General features: G+C 46.9%; 1 long non-coding RNA gene across 1 annotated transcript in view; it reads left to right on the top strand.

Annotated features, from left to right (window-relative positions):
- The first annotated feature begins 1863 nt into the window (after positions 1 to 1863).
- LOC147737221 (uncharacterized) overlaps positions 1864 to 15792 on the top strand; it is a 55183-nt gene continuing 41254 nt past the window's right edge. The window contains exon 1 of the long non-coding RNA XR_015295587.1: positions 1864 to 1983. This is a non-coding gene — a long non-coding RNA (uncharacterized LOC147737221). The remainder of the gene's footprint in view (positions 1984 to 15792) is intronic.

The raw sequence follows: 15792 nt of genomic DNA, 5'->3' as shown, positions 1-15792 counted from the left end.
AAGTGAAAGAGCAGTATGGGGCGCTCTTATAAAACAATCATTTGCAATGCAATAGGTCTCGCATTTACACAAGTTTCAGCTATTGACATTACAAATAACAATGCCTTTTATTTTTCATTCGTTTTTAAAACATAAATAAAAGGCATTGTCATTTACAATACAAATAGCTTAAACTCGTGTAATTGCGAGACCTATTGCATTACAAATGCTGGACATAGATTGGTAAACAGAAACAGGCTGTCTTTTACTGAATGCAAACATGGAATGGGAGACAGATGTATTGATACAAAAACAGTCAGACACATCAACACAGCTCCCATTTAACGTCACAGCTACACCTGCCAACATTTGAAATAGCGGTATTTCATTTATTTCTTTTACCAATCAAGTGGCATAAAGTATGCAAAATGAAGCCGCATCCACTGTAGTTAAATGAAGTAAGCCATCCCTTTCCTCTGGGCAGGAAAACAATGCAGCAGAAGAGAAATGCACACATGCGGCTGCTGTTAACCTGCTGCTCGCAGGTGTCTCCACTCCAGATACAAGCTTCCTAGGACCGGTTTCTGGCATTTCAGCCGTCTTCAGCCAGGCTTGCTCGAATCCAGTGGCAAAGTGAGCAAGGGACTCCCGCCCAAGCATACCCTGCCAACTTATGGCGAACAAAGCGGTACAAAAGGGGGTGGTGATGGACCGCTTTGTTCAGCTGAAATGCCAGAAACTGGTCCTAGGAAGCTTGTTTCCAGTCCAGGGAAGGCATGGCTTGGCAGTTCGGGCTGGACTGTTCACATGAGGCACAGGGTCAGACTGATTTGCATATGGCCATGTCTGAACTGGGGTGGCAGAGTGGGCTAAAGAACAGTGATGGAATAAATCCAGATCAGTTGACTGGGTGTGAGTGTTTGATTGGTTCAGATGCTCCGTCTATCACCACCCCCTTTTGTACCCATTTGAAACCAGGCCTTTTTTGCCTTTATTACGCCACTCCCTTCATGGTGACACCACTCTTTCCTCATGTGCTTCCAGGGTGAGCAATATTCCTCGCCCCGGCCAGCACATGCGCAGGAGGTCTCTGACCTGCTGTGCCCTCGTCATCGTCCGTCCCTTGACGAAAAAAAAACCAGTCAGAGTCAGACTGACTGAATTGAATTTGTGACACACGGGGCAGTGAGCAGTTCATTGATTTGACGCTGCTGCATTGCGTGCGTGTGGTACGTGTCTCTCTTGTATTCCTCCCCGTCCCGACTCCCAATGCTAGTGGGGCAATGCCCCATTCGCCCCTATGTACCAACCGCCACTGCTTATACCACGTGCAATTCATCCTCTCCAAAGCCAAGCCTCAAGAATTCCTGAGTGTGAAGGGTGGCTGATCCTGATTGGGTGCTTGATAGTTTTCCAGAAACTCATGTTCTTGATTGTTCATGTTTGTCAGTAGTTAATTAAACATGCCCAGGGGGTTTATCTCTTCAGTTGACAGAAGCTACAATAAAAGTTTCTTTGTCATTGCAAAAAAATATGAATGGCGAACGAGCCTCTGTCTGTCAAAGAATGGAAGGGCTGGGGAACTGTCATTCATCTCACTGCTAAGCAGAGCCATGTCATGCTTCATCCTCCGTCAGGCCTCTGATTTTGACCAACATCGCTTAGAACACTGGGACTTTAGAGCCCATCCTTTTAATGAGAAAAACAAAACTACAAGTCCAATAAGCAATAGTGGTGGAAGGTGTCACGCATGACCTGGGACAACTTCCGATTCAGCACATCCAGTTCCATTTTTTAAGTATTTGACACAATATTGAATGTATAACCTTTGTTTTTTATGGTCATGAGTCACCGGGATACTAAAAACGTGTCTTTTATTTTCAAGGTCAATTAAGTAATGGTCATCAGCTTGGAAGCTCAGTTAATTCTTCAGTATTTGTCATTGATCTCCATGTGTGGCTGGTTTGTGTCTGCCTCCTGCATCGTTCCCGATAACTCACACAGGTAAGGACCTTGTAGCAGCAACATGATACCCCCATGCTCGTCTGTAAGAAGTGCGCTCCGAGGCAGGTATCCGATCATTTTTGTGAAACAAGCAAGCACCAATATCTGCTATGTACATTTGTTAAAATAAAACACAATCAAGTCAATTCAAAATATACTTTATTCGGCATAACCGAATACCATAAAAGTACAGTGTTAAAAAACAATATCTCATACATTATAAAAACCATACTAAAAACCTGTTTAACAACAATACATAAAATATAAATGATTCGGCTTAGGGATCATCTTATAGAAATGACAAGGAGGTACCCAGTTAAAAATGTTTCATCCATAGTATAGTGCAAATCAGAGCAAATATTGAACGCACAGGACCATTATTCCTCCCCTCTACTGGTTCTGAGTTTCATCGCTAATCTTAGAAAATGTACTACACAGAAAAGTTTTTAAAGGTTCTACTGACAATTTCAGAAACAGTAGGACCACCTTAACTTGTTTGAACTTGGCCTTCCTTAAAATACCTTTTAAAAATAGTCGCCTAGGGTAAGCGTAAAATGGGCACAGTAGGACCAAATGGAGCGTATCCTGTGGAGACCGTTGGTCGCAGCCACAGGGGCCCTTACTCTCCAAATGCTTTGTATACCCTGCTGGAACTGCCAAAGTATGGTGTAACAAATCTAGCCTGAAACGGGTCATGAGAAATCTGTTTTGAGGATTGTAAATAAGACACAAATAAGGTTCCATGCCCAGGCACGACTTTGTTAACTGATGAGTTCTTACTGATGGCTTAGTCAGCTCTCTTGCTTCCCTATTTGACTTGGCTCTGTTTAAAAATTCGGACTTAATACGGCCCTTATCCTTAGATAGCAATTTGGTTGGGTGGGTAAAATATTCAACACTACCCATGGCTAACAGGTTTTCCTTGATGTGTCTAATCCAAGGAATATTGTAACCTCGTGCCCGTGCAATGCAGTCTGATATTATTTGTTGACTTAACGCCGCCTCTGGGTTTGTCTATACCTTAATCCAGCATGCTAGGGGCTTCCATTGCAGCCTATCGCACAGATGGGTTATACCCAGTTCCTCGTGAACCATGTAGGAGGAAATGCTTTGTGGGACTTTCAGTACCCGCCTCCAATATTTGTTTCCTTCTATTTGTAACTTAAGCGGGTCTATAAAGCCCCAGACCTCACTCCCATATAAAACTTTGGCACAGCTTACAGAACTGTAGAGGTTCAGGATTCGTTCCGGAGCCCATCGGCCTAGCCTCTTTGCAAAATTCATAGTTGCCCCTGTTGAGTTAATTAGTTTATTGCATTGCTCCTCCACAAGGGCTTTAAAACTAAGGCGACTGCGAACACGATCCCCAGATATGAAAATGACTTGACCTTTTCCAGTCCCTGTGTGCCTATTGTATACTTAGTTTTGCTGGATGGTCCTTCCCTACCTCCATAACATATGATTTGGTGAGGTTCGGTGACAAATCTAAGCTATCCATAAAATGGACAAAGCCATCTATGAGGCGCTGCAGTCCACGCGCAGTGCAGGCCAAGAGTACCGCTTCATCTGCATACAGTAACACCGGTATCCCTCTCCTACCCATCTGCGGGCAGTCCACCCCTAGAGCTACCAGCGCCTGGGTCAAACCATTTATATATAAAGTAAAGAGGAAGGGGGCCAAAATACATCCCTGCCTCACTCCCCTTAAGCATGGGACGTGGTCTGTGACTTTTCCCTCCTTATCATATCTGACCTGGGCAGAAGTATTCTGATGCAGTGTCCGTAAAATATTTACCAGACCAGGGTCAACTCCCAAGGCCCCCAATAGTCCCCACAATTTCTTCCGATTTACCCGATCAAATGCCGCGGTGAGGTCCATGAAAGCCATGTACACCGTCCCCTCACTGGCTACGGTGTACTTGGCTGCCAGGAGATATAAATTAAGGCATTGAAATGTGGGGGAGCGGCCGTACCCAAGCCCATACTGGGTATCCGTAATGATCTTATGTTCCTCCGCCCAATCGATCAATCGGTTAAGAATGGCCCTACCTAGCACTTTCACTGTAACATCAATTAATGAAATAGGCCTATAGCATTGAGGGCTATTTCTGACCCCTTTTTTAAATATGGGGACTATTGTGGCCGTAGACCAGGATATTGGCATCATTGTTTGCACTGCGGTATTTATTACTCTGGTGAGTACGGGCACCCAGAGTTCTTTCTGGCTTAAGAGGAGATCTGGTGGAATCCCATCAGGTCCTGGCGCCTTATTACGGGTTAGCCCCTCAATCCCCTCCTTTATTTCTCCCAAGGAAAAGGTAATCTGGGGTGGGTTCACACTTTCCAGTTCTCAATGTTAACATGGTTATACAGACCCTTGTAATGCTCAAGACAGGTTTCTGGGAGGATGTGGCAGGAGGCCAGCTTGGGTTTATTTGAATCATCAAAGCATGGTTCATTAACAACTCTCCAAAAAGCAGTCGAGTCCTTTGTCTCGGCCGCTTCTCTCAAGTTTTCCCATGCCTGGTTCTGCAATACGGTTCTGCGGCATCTTAGTGTTTTATTGTACCTAGCCCTGCAGCTTGATACCTTCCCTCTGTCCCTAGGTACGCATTTCAGAGCCGATTTCAGATCCCTCAAGGCGAGGGTGCAGTCATGATCGAACCACCTTGGTGCACTGTGTTCCTTGTTGACCTTCCTGCCCCTAATTAAGCCATCTATTTGTTTGGCTGCTCCCTCAGATGCCTTGATGAGGTCTGCACCCCCAACCTCCAAGTCCAAACACTTCCAAACGTTGGACTCGGCCTGTGTCAGTAAGATTCTGTAAAATGCCTCACTGTCTGTGTTGACCCACCTTAGTCTCCTACCTTGGTCAGTGGCTTTAATCAAACCTGCGGCCCCCCTATGTTGTGATAGAAGTACCGCATTTGGATCTATGATGCACAGGAGAAGCGGGTTATGGTCGCTGAAAATGCTAGCCTCTATCTCAAACTTTGTAACCTGACACTTTAACATGGGTGTAACGAAAATAAAATCAATTATAGTGCCCTTCGCCCTGCCTTTGAAAGTAGGGGTGACCGTGCTATTGCCCTCCCCACCAATCAAATCCATGGTATATGTTAGGGCATGCCTGCCCAGGATCTTATTCAGCGCTCCTCCTTCCCTTGTGTGATTCAGGTGCCACCCCTCTCAATCGGGCAAGCCGACCGGTTCCCCTCATTCATTCTTAGGAAGGAGCATGGGTGACAATTGAACGCCCCTGCTAATAGTAGCTGGGAGCACAGTGCCCCTTGCTCCTCCATGCCTGCCAGCCGAGCCCCTAATTCATTAAGGCTTTGGAGAGTTTGTCCTGGAGTAATGGCATTATAGAAATTTACAACAGTTAAATTAAAACGCTTATTACGATATGTGAGTCCCAGTGTTCAGTCCGAGGCCCATCTAAGTTCACTCCACCTTCCTGAGATTCTGAGATCGACATAAATAGTCAGACACCCCTTTGCCCTCCCCGGCGCTGACTTACGTGCTGGGACGAAAATCATTTTGTAGCCTTCTATTGCCTGGGTGTTACTATGTACTCCCATGTTTCTTGTAGGAGGATTATTTGATGTTTCTTAATATACGTTAGCCATTTGTGATTTTTGATTTTTGAGGCTAAGCCCGTTACATTCCAGGATATGATCTTAATCTCTCCCACTATTTGACTGCCTGCCGTGACAGTTGTAGGGTTAGTGGGCATTACAGGAACTTCACCCAAATTCCCTGCATCTTTCTCCACATTTCTCCCACCGGGCTCTATACCTCTCACATTGGCATTGGAATCATCTGACTGTGTGCGCCCTGGACCTTCATTGTCTCCTATTATGGGTGACCCCTCCCCCTCGCGCTATTCTCGTCTTTCAACCCCCTCACCTGTCAATCTATTTCATTTAGGGCTGAAGCACAGTGGAGAGGTGCAAATCTGTTAATGAGTGAAACTAGCTGTCCCCTCCCATCTGATGCAATCCTATTCCTCCTATGGTCACCTTGCATATTCCTATGGGCCTTATCCCTATAGAAAAAAGCCAAGGGGAGCAGTCTGATACTGGACCCTCCATCCCCTTGGTATTGACCGCTGGATTGACTATGGAGGAGCTCATTGACTAACTCTGGATATCTGAAATTCAAAATCTCACAATCACCCGCAAAGCTCTTCCTGCTACTTCCGATCCAAGCCACCCTCCTTGCCATCAGAATATGTCTGTGTTGTGTGATATTGAAACCTGTGTTTTTGACTAGCGAATGTGCTGTCTTGTTAATTAGAGTGCGCTGGGATTCCTCCCTCTCATCCCCGTTAGTAGGAACCCCTACAAGGACCACTGTGTAGGGGCTTGAGGCTGTGGGAGATCCAATGTCGGTAAACCCCTAGTGCTCTGCACAGCAACCGCTATTGTTAACTCCTCATCACTGACTATTGCCCTTCTTCCCTCCGAGCCCCTCTGGGCTGTGTCAGGACAAACCGTATTAGGTGGCCCCATTCTGTTTATGCTTAGGGTAGTCCCGTTCGTTTTACCCACCAAGGCACTCTTGTTGGTGCCCTCACTGTCTTTGCCCAACTGCCCACCTTCGCGGTGCCCCCTCCTTGACCCTCATAACTAGTTGTGGGCTTTGAGTATGATGTGGCTTCTGCTCCCCCCATCTCCGGTCCCCTAATTCTACCTGGCACACTATTCCCCTAATCACATAGTCGAGATAGTTTTTCCTCAATAACCTTAATTCTCTTTAGCACCGGTCCCAAATGGGTGGAATAAAGGACCTCTAAGTTTGACCTTAATAGATCTTCCATTCCTTGTCCGCTCCCCATCTTCCCACAGTTTGAACATTGCGTGCTACAAATGGGTCCCACGGCAGGGTTCACTCTGCTGATCTTTACGGCACCCTTCTGTTTTGATTTTGGCTTTGAAACAATCGGCCCCCTCCCCCCGATCGTGTGCCCCTGGTCCTTGTGTCAGCTAGAGGTGATACCAGCTGCGTAGTACATGTGTCTTTTATTGCACCTTTTGATCTTGTGATCACTTCTCCGCCCCCCCTTACTATGGTTCCCATACCTGAGTTGGCCCTAGACGCTACCAACTCTGATGGCCCTTGTTCTGGCCTGTCAAACACTGGAGTGGACGCGCTGGAATTCTTCTCCACCTCTTCGATACTAATGTGAGACCGGTCAGGGTCAGAATCCGTTATAAATGGGTCATCAGGGTACATAAGTGAGCCACCCTCCTGTGTCATATGGGGAACATGAACCATAGCACTAGTGATGCTGCCACTATCTTGCTTTGATTGACCTTGGAGGATACTTTTACTTGGTGTTTTAGACCTTGCTATGGGGCCCATTGATGATCGCTTATGTTCTAGCAGTGTATCTAGCGACAATCTTTTTTCTGTGAGCTGAATTTCGTGGACTAACAGTGATTCTGCTCTTTGAAGAAATGCATCAAGGGACCCTTTTCCCCGCACCCTACCCCAGGAATCACCTTCCTCTTACTCATACTGAGTGGTGTTCGATACTCCCACCGGTTACAGCGCAGATGTGCTATAGAACTATGGTCAGGTCCTACGTTACATACAGTACGAAAGGCACTAAAAATGAAATAGAGTCCACAAAGCACAAGGCGCTGCCTCCCTAACTGCTAAAACTGATGTAATCAGCGATTACTTCCACTCATTCACTGGAGGACGTGTCCACTATGTGTATCCTCCCGTATTGATTTTTTTTTGATCTCCCAGGGGTTGGAGTTTTCGCAACAATTTTTTTTTTAATGCATTCTCAGATCACGCAATGCTCACATTGGAAATCCATCTGGGGGAAGGATTGAGACTCCCAAAACGGTGGGCTTTCAATAAGCAGTACTTAAATGATGAAGACTGGGTAAAGTCCATGGAGTTAGAGATTAGACAATTTCTGAATCAGAACACTATGTCTGCTTCACCACATAAAGTTTGGGATTCACTTAAAGCATTTGTACGGGGGCTATTAATAGGCAAAGATGCAGCCATGTCCAAGAAAGCTATGCTGGAAAAGGTACAGCATGAAGATAAGATCCAAGCCCTAAACGAGATATTTTTGAAAGATCCTACTGTTTCTAATAAAAAACGTCTTGATCAGGCCAAACGTGAGCTCTGCTCTGCTTATAACATCCAAAGTGAGATCTTTTTTCAACGCTTTCAACAGAAGGTTTATGAGGAAAGTAGTATCACTGGTAGGCTATTGGCGTGGCAGGCCAAAGAGCAGGCCGCAGCAAATCAAATTAAAGCATTAAAATGCCCCCTGACAGCAGCTCCACCAGAAGACCCAGGGATAATAGGGGACATTATGATGGCCCACTGCGACTCTATCTATGGTAAATCACAAAGGGTTGATGGCCAACTGCTTGCTAAATTCCTTCAAGAAAATCCATCCTCAACCCTGTCTGAAATAGATAACCAATCTATGGTGAGCCCTTTCTCTTTGTCAGAACTGGAGGAAGTCGTAAAAAGTTTGGCGAATGGCAAGGCCTGTGGTCCAGATGGACTACCTGCAGAATTTTTTAAGGTCTTTTTTGGAGCACTTTCAGATTTTTTTCTATTCCTGATTAATTCTGTATTAGAAGGAGGGCCAGTTCTGGAATCTTTTGGGCAGTGGAACATTGTAAGTTTCCCAAAGAAAGGTTAGGATAAGATGTATCCTAGCTCTTATCGTCCGATCACGCTGCTGAACTCGGACTACAAAATCGTTACAAAACTTTTATCTTGTAGGTTCAATACATTTGCAGCACAGTTGATCCACCCTGACCAGAACGGGTTTCCAGCTGGTAGACAATTGTCTACTAACACTCACTTTCTCGCAGAAGCCCTGGATTACTTTGAGGGTCAGAAGATTCCGTCTCTCATCTTATTATTAGATGCAGAAAAGGCCTTTGACCTTGTGGTCTGGGAGACATTTTTTTTAATTTTACACTCTTTTAATATCCCAAGGTCATTGATACTTTTAATTCAGACCCTATATGAGAACGCGATGGCCAAAATAATCATTAATTCGGAAGTGGTAGGATCTATTAAAATTAAGCGAGGCACGAGGCAAGGTTGCCCTTTATCACCGGTGCTATTCGCGTTCTTTATTTAACCCTTAGCAACAACTATTCATAACTGTGTCGATATTTGTCCTCCAATTACAGCAATGCCCAAAATAAAGCTGTTTGCTGATGACATCATGCTCTTAATTAAGCCCACAGTTGAGGTGCAATCCAAGGTCTTCAAGTTGTTTGAGGACTTTGAAGCTTTAGGGGGATACCGCATTAATAAGGGCAAGACGGAAGTTATTCAGTGTGGGAGTGACGCTATAAATCTACACCTTGATATTCGGGGCTCTGTTAACTCGAATCCAAAGAGATATTTGGGAATATTTTTCTCAAATCTAATAGATGATCTATATAAATTAAACTTTGATCCCCCTAATAAAGAAAGTTAAAGGGCTGTTCTACCGATGGAATTTACTTCCTTTGTCTATTATGGGACGAGTGGCTCTGGTTAAGATATCTGTTTTACCGCTATTTAATTTTTTGTTTGCCTCAATTCCGTGCACTTTATCAAATTTCTTCTTTTCTCAGGTTGAGTCAATGTTTACATCCTTTATATGGGCAAAGAAAGTCCCACGCCTTGCACTTAGCACTTTATATGAAGACTTGGATCAGGGTGGTTTAGCACTTCCCAATCTTAAAAGCTACTATGATGCGTATTTTGCACAATATTTATCGAGGTTTAAGCCCGCACCACAAACACATTGTTTTACCAACTTTTTTATCAATCTTATGTGTCAGAACACCCAAATTCATTCTCCCCTGTTAATGTTCAGATCTCCAAAGCTGGTCCGCTACAAGAGCTTGCAGTGGCTTTTTAAAAGAAGGCAGGCATTCTTTAAAAATATTCCATATCTGCAATCAACTCTGCTTCCTTGTTAGAAGAAATTCTCCCCTTCATAGGTGTTAGACAACCTAGATATCTGGCTGTAAAATGGGCGGAAGCAGGGTTTGTTAAAATCTCTGACTTTATACGGGATGGTAACTGGGTGTCTATGGTAGATATGCGCCAATCATTGACCAATGATTTTATCTTAATGAATTCCTATGGCGTTTTATTTAAATATCTTGCCTAACTAGCGCTATTTCCTTTTTGGCTCAGAATCGGTTGGTGGAGGATCTTTTAGTTTAGGTATCAGACAAGAAGCCTGTTGCCTGGAAGAAATATTTGACCTCGGTAAGGGGGGTGGATGTTGAATCTAAAGCTTTAAGGAAAGGGTCAGAACAGGAAAACTGTGAAATCTCCCTCTATATTGTGACCACTATTAACAGGTTGAAGTTCAGCTCCTTAAGAGGGGCAAATTGGCGCAGGATGCTATTTTTTAGTAAATGGCTGCTTTATCGAACCCCAGCAGCCCAGGCCAAAATGTACCCCAATCAGTCTTCCCAATGTTTCCGATGTTTGAACTTTCCTGCTGCCAATTGGTCACATATTATGCTCCGCAGTCCAAAGATTAATGTGTACTGGGTAGAGGTATTTGTGTATCTCGAAAAAGAATGCAATTTACAGTTGGAAGTAAATGACAGGTTAATTCTTTTTGGCTTTGACCCGTGTGGAAAAAGGTAGGGCCGATGACCTTTTTCAGGGTTGCCCGGCGTTAACCGCCTCTATTACCACTCAAGTTACCAAACAAAGAGGCAGGCGCTGGAGACTGGAAGGCAGGAAACAGAAGTTTTATTCCGACGGAGCAGAACACATCAAATCAGACAACAGGGTATCTTCTCGAGGTGCTCTAACCGCATCTCTGAGGCGTGGCCTCTTATACACAGGTTTATGATCTTTATTACAGTTTATTGCATGTGGCACATTCTTGCAAATGCTTTGAAGTATAAAAGGACATCCTCGGAATCCCCGCTTCAGGCCCGTTCCCACACACATTTACAGTTGAAGTCCCCACCCCGGTCACAACAGGTGATAATGGTCGCGCAGCTGGACATTCCGCCGATTCACAGAATGTATGTGGTTGATCGGATCTCATGGGGTGGGGGCTTTGATCAACTCGTGGATCCTTTGATGGGAGAAGCTTCCTACTGTATGGGGGGGGGCAACAAACAGTATCCGCAGGGCCAGGTGGTGGCCTGGGAACGAGTAAGACAAACGGGCACAGAGGAAAGAGGGGGGGGGGGTTTATCAAAGGACCCGGGATCATGAAAGGAATGGAGGGAGGTGTTGAGCCGAGAACAGGATGGGGTTCCGAGGCAGAGTTGTGCTGAAGAGGGGTTTATGGCCCAAGGCATGTGAGAGCGGGGGCTGTCAGCGCGCGGGGGATGCTTGCGAGGTCAAGAGAGAGAGAGAGAGACGCGCTGGCTGTCGGCGATCATTCAGAGAGGCCATGGTATTTAAAATGGCTGCCGCTTACGCGCACGAATGGGCTCGAAAAGGGGGGCAAGATGGCGCCGATAATGTTGACACTGCAGTCTAGGTTTTAACAGTCCTCCCTTTTCAACATATCTAGCCAGCTTGTCTACTCCAGGTCTATCTGCATTAAATTCCTAACCTCAACATCATACAGTGCTCCCATGCGTTCCTTTCCAAAGTCCACAGTCTTAGGGCAGATACAATTCGCACATAATGAACACAGAGGCGGCAGGCATTGAATTCCTAAACAGAACCCACATATTACCACCACAGGAATCAGGATAATGGTAAACAGTCTCCAGCCCCAGTTCTTAACAGTACTCCAGAACCATCCACCAAGCGACCATTCTTCCTGTTCCTGGTGAACTTCTGAGGAGAGTCTGTGGAGATGTTCGATGGCCTTGTACACTGAGGGTGAATTGTCCGGTATATATGTACAGCAGCTGGACCCAATAATGCGGCATGCTCCGCCACGATCCGCTAGAACCACATCTAGAACAAGGCGGTTCTGGAGAGCCACCAGGCGGACCGCTTGAAGCTCGGCTGTGTTGTTTACAAGGATACCAGCTGTGATGTTCATTGTTGTCTCGACTGCCTGAGTCAGATGTCGGATGGCACGGCTGTTTGCCATCGGGCCCCAGAGTGGAACAAGTCCCTTCATTGCATCGAGGAACTGTGCTCTTGTAGAGTCGGCTTGTTCAATGTCCTTGGCTCGTTTTTGTCTATGGTGATTCGCTGGAGCCACATAGGTCGGAGGAAGGACGAAGGAGATAAAACAAGTGCCCCCCCAGCCTTTGGGGAGCCAGGTGTAAGCTTTTGTGCCGCAAACGAAGTACATGTTTGGAGAGGATACAAAGGAAGGTGGATCAGTAGAGTCCAAAGTTCTGGTGAAGCGGCAAGCACTGCGGCCCACCAGCTGTGTCCCAAGCCCTTCTATGCACATAAGGCCTGTGACGTTGATGACCGATAGGGCCACAGTCAGGGTGGCGGCTGTTCGCTTCCGAAGGTAGGAGAAGGTGGGTCTGGTCGGATTGTTGAACACCTGCATTTCAATTCGTTCTTTGGCAGGGATGTCCATGTGGATAGAGTCGTTGGAGGTCTGCGGGCAGAAATGTGTCTTCGTTTTGTTTCGCCAGACCTCATGAAAGAAATGCGTCATGGTTTTGCTGGAGGTGGCATTGTCTCTATAGTTCTCTTGCAGGAGGATCAGCCAAGCAAGGCAGGAGCCGTGAATTGAGAAGGGTGAAGGGATGAAGGGTATCGAATGTCCAGTGGCGTGGGGTAGCAACCCACAGATCCAGCAGTTGGTGGCATTGGTGGCAAGATTGTGCTGGCGCAGCAGCTGCACAAAGGAGTTGTTCCAAAACTCCTTTCGCCTTTCTCTGAGTTGGGGAGAGAGGGAGATCAAATAATGCTCCTTCATGGTGGTAGGCTGTGCAGTGGTCAGGAATGTCTCATGAGCGGGTGCGTTTTCTTCCACAATCCAGAGTGTGGTCATGAGGAGAAGGCCGAAGAGGATCGTGATAAAAAGTGCAATTGTCTTTGAACTGTGGATTCTGTCTGTCTTTGGGTTCCTGTAGCAAATTTTCGGATGTCCGGTTGCTTCCATCACCTTCTTATCGGGCGCTTCCATCATCTTCTTATCGGGCGCTTCCATCATCTTCAAGGGAGCTCGGTAGCGGGCAGAACCAAAAACCTCGTCTGGCTTTCTCTCCAGACAGCCTTTGTAGTGTTAGGCCACCGATCTGAGAATTATGACTTAGTCAATGGTCTGCTTAGCCGAAACTCTCTCCCTTCGTCGCAGGTTATACCCTTCTTTGGATGGCACAGTGGGGTCAGGAATCTTTGCAAGTTCAAGTGTCTCTGTGTCTGGGTAGCAATTCAACGATGGTCGGTCTTTGTTTAGGAGCTCTTCCTGGGTGGTCACGTCTTCGGTTGTCGTCAGAGTCGGGGGAATCCGCTTGCAATGGTGCACATGCACCCAGGTCCGCTTTCCTTCCACTCGAAGAGCTGTTCGGGTAGTGAGTAGGACTTGCCAGGGGCCCGTCCACCGGGGTTCCAGACTCTTGGCGCGCTGGAAGTTCTTTATCAGGATGAAATCCCCGGGTTGCAGGTTGTGTCCGGGACCCCTGGAAGCGTCAGGGATGGCATGCAGCACCTGTTGGTGAATGACAGACAGAGTTTCAGTCAATTTATACAAGTAATCAGACATTAGGACGTCCAGGACATCATGAATGGAAGTTGGTTTTGGTGCAGACCAGATGCTCATGGGTCGGCCGAAAACGACCTCGTAAGGCGTCAAGTGGTGTTTGGTGGGGGTGGAGCGCATCGATAGCAATGCCAGTGGGAGAGCGTCTGGCCATTTTAGTCCTGTGGTAGCCACTATCTTGGCTAGTTTTAGTTTTAGTGTGGCATTGTGTCGCTCAACAAGTCCAGCAGACCGGGTGGTGGAAGACTGCGTGGAACTTCTGTTTCACACCCAGCCCTTTTAAGATGAGCTGGATAACTTCGGCTACGAAGTGGGGGCCATTGTCGCTCCATAAAATTCGACAAAGGCCGTAGCGAGGGAAAAATTCTTTTAATAGAACTTTTGCAGTGGCCATAGCAGTGTTATCACGGGTTGGGTATGCTTCCACCCATTTGCTGAATGCGCACACCACAACAAGTACGTATTTCAGGCCTTGGCATCCGTCTAGTTGGATGTAGTCCATCTGCAGGACTTCAAACGGGTGATTGGGAACCCAAACCCCTCCCCGGGGTACCACAGTTCCTTTCCCGGGGTTATGTTGCAAGCATATCAAGCATTGTTGGACCAGACGTTTGGCGGAGTCTGTGATTTTGTCGTTTTGCCAAACTCTGGAGACAAGTTCAATCATGGGGGCTGATCCTATATGAGCAGGGGAGTGTGCCATAGTCAGTATGGGAATCAGGTATGAGTCAGGTAGCAACCATTTGTTCGTGTCTTTTGTCCGCCAGCAGCCTTCATCGTCTTTCAGTCCCACCCGTGCCCATTCAGTCAATTCGTGTTGTGTGCTAGCCATTTGAATGTCCCTAATAGTGTCCCTAGGGTCGGTCCATTTCTCTGCTTGGGACCTGGTTACGTACATGCGTGTCGTCGTCCTATTTTCAGCTGTGGTTCGAGCAGTGATATCGGCTAATGCATTTCCCTGTCCAATAACGTCTGTCACTTTCTTGTGTGCCTGGCATTTGATGACCGCAAATCTTTTGGGGAGAAGGACAGCTTTGATCAGGGCGGAGACCAGATCTCCATGTAAAATGGGGGTGCCGTGGGAGGTCAAGAATCCCCTTTCCTTCCAAAGGAGCCCAAAATGGTGAACCACCCCAAAGGCATACTGGCTGTCGGTGTAAATGTTCGCTGTGGTTTCTGCTGCTAGGATGCATGCTCGTGTCAGGGCAATCAGTTCCGCTGCCTGTGCAGATCGTTGTGTGATGCGGGCTGTCTCTACTACAGTTCGGGCCGTGGTGACTGCATAGGCAGCTGAAGTGGTGCCATCGGGGAGTTTGATGCAGGAGCCGTCCACCCACAGCTCTCCGTCTGGGTCAGGAAAAGCCGTGTCTCTGAGGTCAACCCTTTTTCTAGTCTGTTCGTCCGTGAGGGTCACACAGTCATGTAAAGGGGCACATTGGGATCGTTCTCTGGTAGGGGCAACAAAGTTGCCGGATTCAGCGTGGTGCATCTTTTCAGGGTGATGTGGGGTGCGAGCAGAGTCAGTTTGTATCCAGTCAGTCGTACACTCGTAAGGTGTTGTGTCTTAGTTTGGTTCAGGAGGGTGTCAACTGCATGGGGTACTAATACCGTGAGAGAATTCGAGAGCACGATCCCCTCACTCTGTCGGATAGAGATAGCAGCGGCAGCTAAAGCTCGAAGGCAGGCAGGCAAGGCTCTGGCTACGGGGTCAAGAGTGGCAGAGAAGTAAGCGCATGGTCGTTGCTTTGGGCCAATGGACTGGGCCAAGACAGATAAAGCACACCCCTCCCTTTCGTGAGTGTAGAGGGAGAAGGGCTTTGTGTAATCGGGGGTACCTAGGACAGGCGCTGACCAAAGGGCATCCCGTAGCTCTATGAAGGAGGATTGGCATTCAGGGGTCAAAGGGAGGGGGAAGGGGACATCTTTAGCTAGCAGAGAAAGCAGCGGTTTCACAATGAGGCTGAAGTTTGGTAACCACTGCCGACAGAAGGAGGTGAGGCCTAGTAGGGAGCGGACCTGTTTCTGAGTCTTAGGGACAGGGGTTTCAAGAATGGTTTGGATCCGGTCGGGGGTAAGTTTCCTTCCGTCTTTGGACAGAAGGTGGCCTAAGTAAGTGACCTGGGGTTGGCAGAATTGCAACTTCTTTTTGGAGA

This window comes from Lissotriton vulgaris, chromosome 1_1, assembly GCF_964263255.1.
Source record: "Lissotriton vulgaris chromosome 1_1, aLisVul1.2, whole genome shotgun sequence".
NCBI classification, from domain to species: Eukaryota; Metazoa; Chordata; class Amphibia; order Caudata; family Salamandridae; genus Lissotriton; species Lissotriton vulgaris.
The sequence above is the reverse complement of the archived record's forward strand: the minus strand, read 5'-3'. Positions and strand labels throughout refer to the sequence as shown.